At 51.3% G+C, this 12,074-nt stretch overlaps 1 non-coding gene across 1 annotated transcript; it reads left to right on the forward strand.

Annotated features, from left to right (window-relative positions):
- The first annotated feature begins 10,611 nt into the window (after positions 1-10,611).
- LOC142834568 (U6 spliceosomal RNA) lies at positions 10,612-10,714 on the forward strand. Its single transcript, XR_012907648.1, has one exon. It is a non-coding gene; the product is annotated as a U6 spliceosomal RNA (small nuclear RNA).
- Positions 10,715-12,074: the final 1,360 nt, after the last annotated feature.

The raw sequence follows: 12,074 nt of genomic DNA on the forward strand, positions 1-12,074 counted from the left end.
TTTCCCCTTAAGGTAACATTGAGTTCTAGTTTTGTTAGCCAAGTGATTTCTTCTGGTTCCCACCGTAACCGGCTAGGGTGATATTGCTGTCAACTCTTTCTCCCCTCCCACAGCCATGCCCTTTACACGAGAGGGAGGAAATGGAGGCTGGAGGTTAGTGTACTGGCCTAAGAGTGAGAGCTAGCGCTAGTGTCCAGAGCCCCTTTCAGTCATCTATGAGACTAGCAACTCCTTGAGTTGAAGTTGGTGACCTCAGTCCGCAGGGGACATTTACTGAGTACCTGTGTGTGCAAGGTCTCCTCACTCTGGATTCTGGGGCAACAGAGGAAAAAAAAATACCCTGGTTTCTGCTCAGGAGGAGTTTGCTACCCTCCCCCTCTTCACACGCATGAGCCTGTGTGTGTGTGTGTGTGTGTGTGTGTGTGTGTGTGTGTGTGTGTGACAGGGGTGGGGACATAAGGCAGGGCAGCCTTTCATCTTGTGTGATGCCAATCTCAACGGGATGTGGGCAGACCACATGCCTCTGGCCAGCCCAGAGAGGATGGAAAAGTTGAAGGTGGCTGCCTCAGAAGTCTTAGCTGGCTGGTCCTTGGAAGTGCTTGGCTCTGTGCTGGGCACTCAGGAGAAATCAGATACCTTCTAAGTGACGATGGTGGGGGAAAGGTGCGAGCTACCTGGGGTGGCAAACCCAGATTAGCCACAAGTACCAGCAGAGGCCAAGAGCTTCCATCAGGGTTGGGGGAAGGGAATCTAAGACACACATCTTGGAATCCTGCTTTCACCCTTTCTCACCCCTACCCCGCCCCCTCCTTGGCAAAGCACTTCTCTGCCAACCTCATCTTGGGCATACACCTTCCCTCTCGAGGAAGGCAAGCAAGGTCCCACAGTTGGATGGAGCTTTTCAGGGTAAAGTAGCATTCAAGGGAGATCTTAGGATAGGGTGCTGGGTTTGAAGAGTAACCAGAGAGCTTTCTCGCTGGAGTCTGTTTAGAGGCCAACCCAGGGGCCCTGGTAATAGCAAAAACAAAAAAAAAAACAAAAAAAAACAACAAAAACAAAAAAAAACATAGAGACTGCTAATGCAGCCAGTTCTGTGGAGTAGCCCTCCCTAGTCGGGCTTGTGAAAGTAGACATCCGGTCCCTGGATGTCCACCGCTTTATTCCGCAAAGCCCTTCAGACTGCCTCATAGTCTCCTCATCAAGTCGTCTATCCTCCCATCCTCTGGGATGTGAGCTCCCTAGGAGCAGTGATTTGGTCGCGTTCCAGACCGGCTTCAGTGTCTGGCCCCAGTGGGTGCTCTGCACGCCAAGCCTTCGTGTGCATCACGTCATTGCCAAAAGGGAGCCAGGCACTTCATTATCCTCCCATGGTTTGAGGGAACAGGGATGCAAATAGCTCACTGTCGTTGAAGGCAGCGGCAGAGTTAGCGGTGGACTGGATCTGCGGGCGGTCACTCACAGCGGTGACAGGAGCTGCAGGCCCGCTGCAGTCCGAAGGATGGCACACTTCTCTGCGTAGCTGTCTTACTCACCCCGCGGATGGCGGAGAGTTTCTGTCGGCTGTGTTGCAATGGCTGTGGTGTGACTCATGCTGGCTGAGCTTGGGAGGGGGTTGTGCTGGGATCTCGGGTGGCATGTCTGTGCTCGCTGGCCTTTATAAATGGGTCCTCTCCCTCTTTGGGTCTTGGCTTTATAGTTTCAGCCACCATCAGACATCAGCAGAAGGTAGGGTCTCCGTGCCTTCTTACTCGGGATGCCTCCAGAAGGTGCCCTGGATGAGACCAAAGGACTAGTGGTCCGGGATAGGTACCAAGGATGCCATGAAATGGTGTGCAGGGTCACAGGAGTCCTCACAGTCATGTGGTAAGGCCAACGTGGACCTTCACTGCTCAAAGAAGCCAAGGTTTTGAAGCGATGCTGCCTGCCCTTCCTACTCCTGGGAATATGGCATAGGCCAGGGTCAGGGGCTAGCATGGCTGTCCTTGTATGGACATCTCAGTTCTTGGTTGCTCTGTCTAAGAAATTATAAGCAGAGACCAGCCAATCAGATGTAATATAATAACACTAACTAGTGATGGCTGCTATTCCCTCTCAGAGTTACCTCTGTTGGGGGATAGTATTGCTAGAAGACACAGAATTGAGTTCAAGTCCCAGCCCAGGAACTTACCAGCACCATGAGGTTGGGCAACTGACAAGATTTAACCTCAGTTTCCTCACATATATTTGGGTACAAAACCATGCCCCCACACAAGGTGATGTGGTTGAATCAAATGTTGCAGTGAAGTGCTTTCTTTGCTCAGTGCCCAGCGCCTAGTGCTTGGTGGTTAGAGACGCCCATTTCTTCATCAGACTTCACCACTGAAACTACATCTAAATCTCCAGAAGAAAATGGTAGCCCCGTTTTATAAGTGAAGAACTTAGGCTAAGGCTTGATGACTGACTGGAAGGAAGAAGCTACTAAATGAAAGCTGAGATTGGAACCCGGGTCTTTCTGGTTCCATGCTTTCAGAACTGCATTAAGTCGGTGACTGCTCTGGGTTCAAGTTCTGCCCATCCTCTGGCCACTTGCTAAGGCTTACGACGGCTGAGTCAGAGTTCCCGCCCCCAAGAGACCAGATGAGGTGTTGGACCCTAGAGTCCAATTACCAAGGAGGAGTCACCCCAAGAATACACTCTCACACTGCAGTTGATGTAAAAACAAGAGGATTTTAATTCTGCCGCGGCAGGGTCATACAGCATTCAATGCCAAGGACCCCGAATGCCTGTCAGGCCATTTTTAAAGCAAAAAGTCATAGAAACAAGGGGGGGGGAAATCGGGGGCTGTTTTCCAACTATTAGGATTGGATTATTCAGGGGGGCTTCTAATAACAAGTGGCCTGAGCCAGGGCAGGGGTGGGGAACCCGGGGGTTGTTTTCCAACTATTAGGATTGGATTATTCAGGGGGCTTCTAATAACAAATGGCCTGAGCCAGGGCTGGAGAGCAGTTGCCAGATCAGACGAGGTAACAGGGAACATCTGGGGGTCATTCTGACCCCTTTCCAGGGACAGAGTCAAAACATCTGTGGACATCTGTGGGTTATCTTGTTCCAGTTCTAGAAATGGAGCTCTATTTGGAGAACGTCCACAAGGACATAGGGAGATGGAAAGTCCCCAATACTCCAGTACATGCATGTGTAGTTGTTAGATTCCCAGGGAGGGAGGGAAGCACCAAGGCTGAGAGGGCTCAGAAATGGCCTCAGAATTGTCTTAAAGTTCTACAGAGGGAATCACTATGGGGATGGGATCCCATATCACTACCACCCAGAACAGTCACTTTGTCCTGCAGGCATGGTGACCTGTGTCCTTGGAGGGTGGCGCCGGCCTTCATCCCGCCACATCCTTTCCGTGACTGCTCATGATCCATTTGCTGCGGAAGAGGGGGATGCCCCGTCGAGGACCACGGTGCTAAGTTAGCCCCAGCCCTCAGCGTTGCTCTGTAGAGCTGTGAAGGCTGCAACTGTACGGCAATATTCGTTGTGCCGGCCTCACTGACAGTGCTTTCTTCTCACACCCCAGACCTTCGCAACTATCCAGAACCTGTAAGAAGATATTGAAATGTCGAACGCCCAGAAGGAACGGAAACGGCAAGATTGTATTCATCCCTTGCCCCACTCCTGCCAGGCGGTCTGTGCCGCTTTAATACTTAGAGATTCTATACAATTCTGCAGCTCTGCCGTCATTAAACGAGGCTAAGAGTGTAGCTGGGTGGCACAGATTCTGTAGGACCTGGGGTTGATCCCTGGCACCCCTCGCCACCACAGAAAGTGCCCGCAGAATATATATAGCCATTGTATTCCTGTCCTTTTAGGGCAGAGGCAGAGATAATGAGACAAGACTGAGGGCTCTGGAGGTGATTCAGTCAATAAAGCGCTTGCTATGCAAACATAGCTCGAGTTTATCCCTAGAACCCACATTTAAAAAAAAACCCAGGTGTGGCTTATAATAAATACTTATAATTCCAGAGTTAGGGGGTTAGATACAGGCAGATTCCTGGTAGATCTTTGGGGCTCACCGGCTTCCCAGCCTAACCTACTTGGTCCCAGGCCTATGAGAGACCCTGCCTCAAAGAATCCAAGATGGACCAAGCCTGAGAAACAGCACTTGAGAACATACCTGGGCCCACACAAACATGCACACACAGAGACGAGTCGGGGTCAGCTGACATGCCAGCTCTAAGCAGTGAACACAGATATTAGACCTGACCTTGACTTAGCAATGACGGTTATTGTCATTTATTAAGCGGTAACTCTGTGGTACTTGCTTAGAACCTGTGCCTGTAAGAGTAGGGTGCGGGGTTCCCTGCTCAGAGGGGCCTGGTTCCTGTAAGACTGTTTCTGTCTGTGGTTCTGGAGCATTGTGCCAGAGACCTTGGACAAAAACCTTCACCGACTGCAGAGCTCAGTTTCCCCTCGTGATCGATGTGCGGCTAAGCAGCACCGAAGTGGACTCTGCTGGGCCAGGCAGGGGTCTCGTGCTTGGTGTGTGCAGCCTGTGACTCCTGACCTTTAAATTAGACTCTACGGTCGGGATGATCTTACAGAGGCCGGGAGAGGTGACGTCATATCTAAAGCTCTTTGTGTGGTCCTGGGACAGAACCACGCTGAGGTCTGCCTTGGAAACAGTCCTCTGAGTTGGTCCGGGCCTTGACAGGTAAAGGGAGGGGGAGGAGCAGAATGAAGTTGGTGAATCGGTTGACATTTTGTGTAAAGGAGTTACGAAAACTGTGAGTGTACAACTGATATGAAGAAAAGCCTTACCCAGCGTGTGCCCCAAACCTCAGCACAAGAGAGGACAACAAATAACTGTTGTACAAATAGAAATATGGGTATAACTTATAAAAGGGTTTAACACCATGGACAAACTGTCTGCTGCCTCCCCCACCCACCCCAACCCACAAGGGAAGATCCCTGAAGTTAAAGCCTGTGTCCTCCTCTTTAGTGTATCTCAAGGTCTTCATCCTGGACCTGTGATTTTACGTCCATAAGTTTCCCCATCATCCGTCATCTCCGCGGACCGTCAGAGGAGCCCTTGATGGAAGGTCAGTGGCAAAACAATTGGTGCCTAATAAAGGAATGCTGTGTAGTTGGGCTCTGCTTAGCAAGGGGTCCAGTCAACCAACTTCCGGTTTCCCTCGTCAGTGCACAGCTGTGTTCATAGAATCCATACCCAGTCTCCCTTACATCAACCCATTCTACACATCCAGCTTTTTCCCAGGGGTCACGGTGAGGCAAAGAACCTGGGCTCTCAGCTGGAGCATCACCCTAGATACCAGCGTGGACACAAGGGATCTTGGAGGTCTCTCGTGAGCTCTACGGTTTGCTGTGATTTTCTCTATCATCATGGAACCTAAATGGAGGCATAGAGATCATGCCCCCCCACCTCATTTTTTTTTTGAGACAGAGTTTTTCTGTGTAGCCTGGCTGTCCCTGAACTCACTATATAGACCAGGCTGTCCTCAGAGATCCACTTGCCTCTGCCTCCTAAGTGCTAGGATTAAAGGCATGCACCAGCACTGTCCACAGGACCCCCTTTGGCTTTGTTTGGCTTGGAAGCTGTGTTCCTGGAGGGTCAGGACATGGGCAGGAATGAGCCACCTTCAGCTCCTTTTACACGAAGTACTTCAGACCCTTATGAGTTCTACCTGACACCACCTACATTCCTGCCTGGTGGTTCCTGGACCATGCAGGGTCCAAAGTCACCCTAAAGTCTTGCCTTAAAATTGAGAGACGGGTCTCTCAGCACCTCAAAAATAAGCAGTCATTTTTTCCCTGATCATTCTTGACAAGGATGAAGGAAACACACTACCAGGATCTACAAGGGTAAGACTAGGCCCATGGGGACCTCGTCAATCTGTCCAGCAGTTCGACTCACAGACAGGGTCTAGGCGAATCATCCCTGGGAGCAGAAGTCTGCCCAGGCTCCACTTCTGATCCTGAGTGATCAGTTCATACACGTGCATGTCACCGCGGCTGCGCGGAGAAAAACAAGGCAATGAGTGCAGCCAGACACCAGGCTGTAATCCAGGAGGGGCCGCAGACGCGCCCTTGGTGCCTCGAATGCTTGTCACTAGACTTGCATGCAGTCAGCGCCTGTGAGGCCCTCACTCAACCCTCCCAGCTGTGAGGTGACCCCAGCGGAGCCCTCGTGATCTGATCCCCTGGCCTTCAGCCTTTCTCTCACACTGCCTTCTTAAGTCTGCCCCTATTGGCAGAGCCCATTCAGAAGAAGTGAGGAAGGCACGGGGACCACACAGTAAAAGGAGCAGGTGCAATTTACACTTTCTTAGTTTTGTTCAGGTGTCAACATGACTCCTTTTGTAAGCAGAAAATGGGAATTTTGCAGTTATTAAACAGGAGCCAATCAGAAACGCTTGTGCTGAGCTTAGCAGGGAACAGTAGGGTGCTAAAGTATTGCGTAGGGGTCCTCGCCTTGTGGCCAGGAACAGCTGGAACTGGAGGCAGCCAGAGGGAGAGGCCCACTGGGGCCCAGGTCCTGGAAGGAGCAGGCTTGTTAGAAAGGTCATCTCAGCCGCGTGGGTCCCAAGGGAGCCCCGAGCCCCACTCTCCCCAGGAACGCTTACCTTGGGTCCCTCGCTGGCCTAGAAATGACAATTAGAACAAGACACTGCCCACTTCCACATAAAAGTGAACTCTGAAAAACCTGTTAATCCTGCCATTACTAAGGCAAACAGCGCTGAGGCACGCCCACCCCTCTCTACTGGAGTCAAGCTGGGGGCTTTCTGTGAGAACCACAGAAGGGAAGTGGCTGAGGTCTGGTTCCAACCGGGGCTCCCGAGGCCCAGGCTGTCCCATTTGCGGCACACTGGGGAGGGAAATGAGTCCGGTGTATTCCTGCCCACCTGGAAGCCGATGGGAAATCCCATAAAGCCCCTCAGAATACCTTTCTTTTCTCCCACGAACTTCTGCAAAAATCAATTTTGTTAGCAAATTCACAGCATCCTGTGTGTGTTGTGAGCCCATAAGAGTTTCCGGTCCTCACCCTAGGAGGTCCAGAGTCTCTATTCTGGGCCACTGGCTCCAACACACATACTTGAGAACTTGGATTCTGAGTTCAAATCCTGGAGCTACCACGTACACACTATGTGACCTTGGACAAGCCCTTCGGCCACCCTGATGCTCAGTTTCAGTCTGTGGAGCAGAGCATGACTCCTACTCTATCAGGCTTTGGCAGGTGAGGCAACAGAAGCAAAGCCCTGAGCTCCATCCTGGGGAGTGTTGGCAATCGTTCTTATCACCGGGGTGGGTATGCCTTGCCACCCCGCAGCACAGGGAGTGCTTGTCTCTTTTGCATCTGCCACCTAAGGCCCTCACCCCTGGGCAGAGGAGCCTGATGATGAGGCTGAGGCTTAGTCACCACGTTCCCCTGCCTCCGAAGGTGTGAGCGGGACTGTTGTTCTCTTGCCCAGGTTCCTGAGAAGTCAAGATGGAGCCTCAGCAGCAAGCAATCAAATGGTGTGGAGTTGAGTCTTCAGCCCTGGTCCCCTCCCTGTGCACCGTGGGCTCTATCATTGGCATTTTCCAGGGTCACCACTAAAGAGCTGGGAAGATACCTCTGGGAAAATAAGAGTCCTGATGGGGAGGTGACAGTGACCCGACTCTCTAGTCGGTGGCTTTGGTGGTTTGGCCATATTTCAGCAGCCTCTGAATGACTAGTGATCTATTCTAGGGTCACTGGCTCTCGCTTGACCTTTACTATGGCCCAGTGACAACACAGACACAGTCCGAATTGGATGGGACCAGTTTTACCTTCTTCTGCTCTCCATTCTCGGGGGAGGGGGGTACCTGAAGCTTGCAAGGTGGGTTGGAGGTATTGGAAATGAAGGCTCTAAGTGAAAATCTTCTTATGCCTCCCGTCAGGAGTAATGCTGACAAGCTCTTAACTCAGACACATTGAGGCTTGAAACCTGGCTCAGCCTGTTGTCAGCTGCGGCTGTGAGTTCAATATCACCCTCAAAGGCCACCGCATCCAACATCCAATGGCTTTAAAGGAAGAAACTTGTCTGCCCAGAGAATTCTTTGTAAGACCCCCTGTTGCTTCCTGGAGCCACAAGGATGCCCCGGGGGAGGTAGAAGCTGGGACACAAAGGGTGTGACACAAAAGGCACAAAGGGACCAGCCAGTGCCAGCATTAGTTTATGACAAGGAAGGTGCCCCCCCCCCCTCGAGCCTGGAGGATGCAGCAGCATGTCACCATAAAAGAGGCCTCACCTGGGAAAGAGAGATGTCATCTTTTGGGAGTCCTGATGACCTCTGACACCCTCCTCAAGCCCCAGCCAGTCACACCCAGATGGGACAAATAATGGGGTGTAGGGCAAGTTAGCCCCGAAGACGGGGAGGTCCCCACCGGGGTATTCTGATGCCCTGCTTGAACCCTGAGGGGATGACATGGGTGGGAAATGAAATACAGGCCATTTTAACTTGTTCTACCAGTTTTTACTCCTTTCTGTTAATAAAATGAAGAAGAAAAGAAAAGTCATTTAACTGTTTTAAAGCTCCAGGTTCCCCTCACAGAGACAATGGGCTTTAGGGGAGTTGCTCTCACTAAAGAACCCTGCGAGCTTTAGAAATTCCCCTTTCCCTGTGCCCAACACTGTAGCAAACAGCTTCCACCATGCCCTTATTCCTCCGTCAGGTGGGGCAGCTGAGTGAGGTCCAGGGCAGCAAAGAGACTGGCTAGGAGAGAACTGGGATTTGGGCAAGGCCCCCAGGCTCTGCAGACCCTTGACTGCAGCCCGCCGTGATCCCACACACAAACCTACCTGAGTTCCCTCGGGAAGGGACCCAGTCTGAGGGACCTTCCCACCTTCTGTGGAGCCAGGTCGTTTCCCAGAAGACCTAAGTGGCCACCTTGGAGTGCTCCTACTTCGTGCTTCTGTCCGGGGTAAAGTGCCAGCTGCAGGCACGGAGAGTGGGGTGTGCTTGCCTGGCAGTTGCTGTCCCATCCGGTGGCCACTGGCCTTTCTCGCCCTGTGCCGCAGGACCCTTCACGCCACTGTTTCTGTCTCGGTGACTGCCTGAAGAATGGTCTGTCCCTGCCACTCTAGGTTCCTTTCTCCAACTCAGACCTCCTGTAAAGTTCGGCTTCCTCCTCCTGGCCTTGACCTATTTCTGGGTTCTCTGAGATCCTGCCAGGTGACCTCACAAGGCATCCCGAGGAGCAAGAAGGTGCCCGGATGTTGCGGGCAGGAAGGGTTCTGAAGCCATGGCTTTCCTGGGAATGGACAAGGCGGTCAATCCTCTGGAAAGCCCAGCAGTGTGAATCCCAGGCTTGTTTTTGCTTTTGAAATTTCTTTAACCCAGGACTTTGATTTTTTTATCCCCCACGTGTTTCTGTGGTAACCGATGGACCCGAGGCACAGAGCTGACCTTGTGTTTATCAACTGAAGTCCTTCCTGCTTTGGAGGGTTGAAGCACCAGCCTCACGTCTGACCAGTCAAATCCTTAGGGAGAACATAGCAGAGAGGGAGATTTTTCTTAAGATATGGTACCAACACTCCTGGAAAATAAGAATTTTCCAGAATTTTGGGATAGGGATAGAATTCGGAATAACCAGCAGGCAAGCTTTGCCAACAGCCCCTCCCCCGGACCTCAGCCTCAATGCCCGCACATGCCTTAGCCAGAGCTGATTTGTAGTGGGGAGTTAACCCAAGTCCCAGCATTAGCGAGTGGATGAGCGGCAGCTGTGGACGGACAAACACTGTGAATTAGTGGCGAACAAATCAGCCAACTGGACAATGAGAAGGCCCTCCAAGCCCTTCCCGGACTCCACACTATGCCATCTTCAGTGGCCACCTATGTTTTTTCTCCAGACCTTCTGCGGTCAGCTCTGGGAAGGCTCCTCACCGTGTCCACGGTGAAGCCCATGCCTGGGCCAATGCTGAAGCTCTGCCCATGAAGCTGAAGCCCCACCCCCACCCCATCCTCACTCTGAGATGCCTCCATTTTCTCCTGTACTTGAACTACTTCAGAATTCTCTCAGATCATCTCAGGGAAGCCACAAACACTTTCTGAGGAATGCCCGAGGTAGTCCTGTGTTCCTCACTCTTGTTGCAGGGACACTTTCTGTTCTCCCTCTCTTCCTGCCTTTTCTGAATCTGCCCCCGTTTGCCTCAATTTCCCCTCTGTTTCCAGTGCTGCTAAAACCATCCACGGTTTGCAGGCTCAGCCCCTCCCCATGTGAAAGGATGAAGCCTGGCACAAAAAGAGGAGGTTCAGCATGAGTCCATGTGTATGAAGGCCAAGGAGAGGCAAAACTGATTAGGTATGGTAGCAAACACCCATAATCTCGGCAGTCAGGAAGCAGAGGCAAGAGGGTTGCAAGTTCAAGGCCAGCCTGAGCAGCAAGATTCTTTTTTTTTTTTTTTTTTTTTTTTTTTTTTGCTTTTTCGAGACAGGGTTTCTCTGTGGCTTTGGAGCCTGTCCTGGAACTAGCTCTGTAGACCAGGCTGGTCTCGAACTCACAGAGATCCGCCTGCCTCTGCCTCCCGAGTGCTGGGATTAAAGGCGTGCGCCACCATCGCCCAGCTAGCAGCAAGATTCTTAAAAAATGGAGTGCTCACTTTGACAGCTCATCTACTAAAACTGGGATGATACAGAGATGATTAGTGTGTCCCCTGTGCCAGGAAGACATGTAAATTTATAAAGCTGAAGATTTGGGCTGGGTGTGGTGTGCATGCCTTTAACTCCACTTGGGAGGTAGAAACAGGCGATTCCTGTAAATTTGAGGCCACTCTGGTCCACATTGTGAGTTCCAGACCAGCCAGGGCTACACAGTGGGACCCTGTCAAGAAATAGATTAAAAAAGATAACACAAAATCAATCCATCAGGCAAAGATCAGAACTGCGGTTCCTTCTGGGGTATAGCAATTAGCTCAAAGGGGCACAAAGAGGCGGGGCTTTGGGCAGTATAGGAAGAGTCTAGATCTCGATTCTTGTAGTGATTGCATGGTTGGATTCATCTGCCAAAGTTTATTGCTCTCCACTTCAAAGATCTATCCATTTCTCCTGGTATGAATTTAAAAATAAAAATCTTACTACCTAGACTTCCCTGGCAGGAATTCACTCTCCTGTCTTTTAAGTCTGCCAAAACGTTCTGTCCACACAGAGGTTTCCCTGCAGGAGTGAGCAGAGAGACTATGTCTTTGTTATGAGGCTTGAAATAACGTATGAAGGTGACAGTAGAGGCCAGCTATTACTGCAGCAAGTTCTGGTGGCCAGGTGACCTCGGTGCTGCTGTACTCTGGCCAGCATTTGCAACCTATGGTTTCTCCACTGGACAATGGGGTTGCCCATACCTCAGTTTACCCATTCACATGGGCAACATCATTCCAGTATTTGGTTATTGTGCTCAGGGCTTTGGCCATATTCACCTGCTGTTTCTGTCTCTCATCCTCTCCTTCCCTGGTCTTCCTCCCCTTCCCTAAGGATGGATACTTTCTGTACATGAAATCAAAGTTCCCTGCAGAATGAGGAGACCCAGTTCCTCTCCCTGCAGCCCTGACCCCCACACCATCATTGCTCATTTTAAAGCAGTTCTGCTTAGCAATGGACTCTCCTGAGGAGAAGCTGTGCGCTCAGCTCCCCGGGGAGAGGGTAGCAGGCGGAGGTTCTCTTATTCCTGTGTATCTCTCATGCCTCAGACTTTCCGTCCTCAGCAGACTCCCAAGAAGTGTTCAGGCTCCATCTTGGGAGCCACACATGACTTCTTCAGTGTCCATACACAGTCGATTCTCAGTAAACCCAAAATCTCCCCAGCCAAGAATTGTTCCTGGATGAAACGCAGAGAGTCTGTGCCCAGGAAGCCAAGGCTTGGCAGAGGCACCGCCTTGCCAGGAAGAGGATGAAGTGCAAGGATAGCTGAGCCCCCAGACTGGGTTTGGCGGGTTGTATACCCACATAAAACTCAGGAAAGCTCTGGGACAGGATGCCTGGGTCTTACACTGTCACCATTTTGGCTGTTGTACCGGACTTGTTGCTTCAGTCTTTAGACATGGTCCCCCCCCAAGTCCATCAGA

The sequence above is a fragment of the Microtus pennsylvanicus genome, chromosome 13 (assembly GCF_037038515.1).
Source record: "Microtus pennsylvanicus isolate mMicPen1 chromosome 13, mMicPen1.hap1, whole genome shotgun sequence".
Taxonomy (NCBI): domain Eukaryota; kingdom Metazoa; phylum Chordata; class Mammalia; order Rodentia; family Cricetidae; genus Microtus; species Microtus pennsylvanicus.